Genomic DNA, 3073 nt, shown 5'->3' with positions numbered 1-3073 from the left:
AAACACATTCAACCCCCCCTCACCCCGAAAAAAACCAACAACCCAAAACACCTCCATAGTCATGGGTTATTCTCTTTACGGTGGCTGCTTCGGACAACATGACACCAAGTCTGTACACAGTGGAATTGCACACATTTAGTGTGTTACAAAAATTATTCCAGCAGTCTGTGTGTGTGTGTGTGTGTGTGTGTGTGTGTGTGTTTGGTTGTGTGTGTGTGTGTGTGTGTGTGTGTGTGTGCGCGCGCACGTGCTTGTCTGTGTGTATATGTGTGTGTGTGTGTGTGTGTGTGTGTGCGTGCGTGTGTGCATGTGCTTGTGTGTGTGTGTGTGTGTGTGTGTGTGTGTGTGAAGCACATAACTGTCACATCTGGAAAAAAAAAAAGCAAAACATTTATCGCATATCTAAATCATTAACGTTTTAAAAATTTTTAAAAAGAAAGAAAAGAATCAATCATGAAATCACCAAAAACCCACTCACCCACCCACCCACCCCCCAAAAAACTAAAAAGCACCTTCACAGTCCTGGGTCATTCTCTTCACGGTGACTGCTTTGGAACTGTCAGCCAAAGTTCCTGACCAACACTGCAGGTACCGTCTTGTCCTGTAGTCCCCAACCTGAATGGACTCCTCCTCGTAGCACGATCTTCATCACCACACTTCATCGTCACCGACCTGAATGGACTCCTCCTCGTAGCGCTATCTTCATCACCACACTTCATCGTCACCGATTTGAATGGACTCCTCCTCGTAACACCATCTTCATCACCACACTTCATCGTCACCGAAATGTAAAACACAAGCGATCCTTCAAACTGAAGGGATCAAGCAGTCAAACTGTTATCACAAAGTTGCTCCAAGTCCAACAACAGTTCCCCAAAGCTGGGCTCCTGCTGACTGCTGACGCTGCCTGGTGAGGGTGGTGGTGACGGCCGAGGGGGGTGTGGGTGTGAGGGTGGTGGTGACGGCTGAGGGGGGTGTGGATGTGAGGGGGCCACACGTTTCTCTGCCATCTTCTTCATCTTCCTCCTTTCCGCTTGGATCTTGAGGCCCAAAATGTCGGCCTCTAGTTGAAGGCGGCGCTGGTGGAGAAGCTGCCTCTTCTTCAAGTCTTGGTTCTTCTGGGTCTTCATGTCGTGGAAGGCAGGAAGAAATCACAGCCGTGGAACAAAACAAGCCTCAGCCACAAGCTCACTGCCGTCCAAGTCAGACACTGATCAAAGTCACAGGTGACTGGAAAAAGCAAGGGCAAGGGTTTATAAACTGTGTGATATCGGGAAACGCGTCTGATTGGCTAAAGCGCTAAGCAAGTCACTAAGGTGCGTCACGTGGTGGGCACAGTCCCCGCCCCAACTTAAACTCCTCTTGCGTCACCTGTCCGTGACGTCATGAGGAACTGAATGGCTCAACTGCACAGTTCGAGCACGTTTGGACCCCTCTCCACCTGTGTCAATACATACATCTTTTTTCTTTCCCTTTCTTTTTCTTAAGATATATAAAAAGAAAGAAAAGGAGGAAGGAAGGGAAAAAGAAACATAGATTTTTTTCCCTGTTATTTTGACAGAACAGCTTCACTTTTTTTTCGTTTAAAAAAAAAAGACTAAGATATGTATGGAAAAACCACGTGCACACACATACACGCACACGTGTGGACACACACACACACACACACACACACAAACACACACACACACGCACGTACGCACGCACGGACACACACATACGGGCAGACAGAGACAGACAGACAGAAAATTAATTAATTTTATTTTCTTAAAGTCTTAACTCCCGAGAGCAAGGTTTCGGTTGCACATGCGCACTAGAGCCTATCCAGGACTTGTATCCAAATCCAGACGACCTTCCCTACATGGGTCACATGTGGTGGTGAAAGGTTAGTAGATCGTCATATTTCTCTCCGTTTGCATGTTTTACAAACAATGTGGTCGTTTACGGTTGCCAACGTCGAGGGGCTGTCTGCATGCTTTCCAATTCTCACCGGACAGTACCACGTGCTGGTGCTATTTTTATCTGACAGACACGTCTAGCGCAAACACAAACGGCTCTAGCTCCGCCCCTTTTCTCTGCAGTCAAATTTTGTATTACGTGTAGCTGACACATTTTGTACTTTCCAAAGTCAATTCAGGTCTAGATTGGAAGCTGCTAGGCAAATCTCGCTCTCTGCCATAAATGAAGCCAAACCGTAGCTTTATTAGGCTTTTATTTTGAATAAACCTTCACCGACGTCACAGTGTCAGACTCTGGTGAGAAACTGGCTTAATTCAAATCGCCCGCCATTTATAGTCCGGTTCAGGCTTTAAGGTTATAGAACAGAGAAAGGATTTTGTTGTCCAGTCCCCAACAAATGAGGTGGGGGGTGGGGGGGTGGGGGGGGGGGGGCGTCAGAAAAGTATGACTCCCGACACGACCCCATCCTCTCTTCCCTTTATGAAATAGAATAAAGTAGAATAAATAAATAGTGGTGAATAAACATATTAAAAAATATACCTGTTTGCCGATCTCTCTTGGTGGCTCAGCTTCTTTGTGGATTAGACTGTAGCCTGGTTTTGAAATTTCCGAGTCAGAACACTGCGTTGACTGTCGAGATTCAGCCCAAACCAAAACGATGAATGTATTTACCCAAGTTAGTCAAAGTCTGAGACACATCACCTAATATATTGTTTAGGGAATAGATACTGAGGAACCTGACCCGTAGACCATCTTAAGATGGCTGCAGATGGAGGGAGAAAGAGAGAGAGAGATGGTGTGAGAGAGAGAGGGACAGAGAGAGGGACAGAGAAAATGACAATGATATCATCAATGGCAAAAAAGCAAATGATAATGATATTATCAATGATAAAAATCAAACGAGTACGTATATTATTTTATTGATAATAATAATTTTAGATATATATATTACACACACACACACACACACACACACACACACACACACACACACACACACACACACACACACACACACAGAAAGAGGGAGGGAGAGAGAGAAAGAGAGATCCCTGTGGCTCATCTGTAAATGATTTCCTCAGCCTGTTTATTTCCTGGTTTCCTCAGTGTATTG

The 3073-nt window shown here is 45.4% G+C and overlaps 1 protein-coding gene across 1 annotated transcript in view; it reads left to right on the top strand.

Annotated features, from left to right (window-relative positions):
* Positions 1-3073, top strand: part of LOC143300056 (uncharacterized) — a 13564-nt gene that overhangs the window by 5213 nt on the left and 5278 nt on the right. The window lies entirely within an intron of this gene.

This window comes from Babylonia areolata, chromosome 25 (assembly GCF_041734735.1).
Source record: "Babylonia areolata isolate BAREFJ2019XMU chromosome 25, ASM4173473v1, whole genome shotgun sequence".
NCBI classification, from domain to species: Eukaryota; Metazoa; Mollusca; class Gastropoda; order Neogastropoda; family Buccinidae; genus Babylonia; species Babylonia areolata.
Note: the sequence above shows the minus strand (reverse complement) of the source record. Positions and strands in the feature narration are given on the sequence as shown.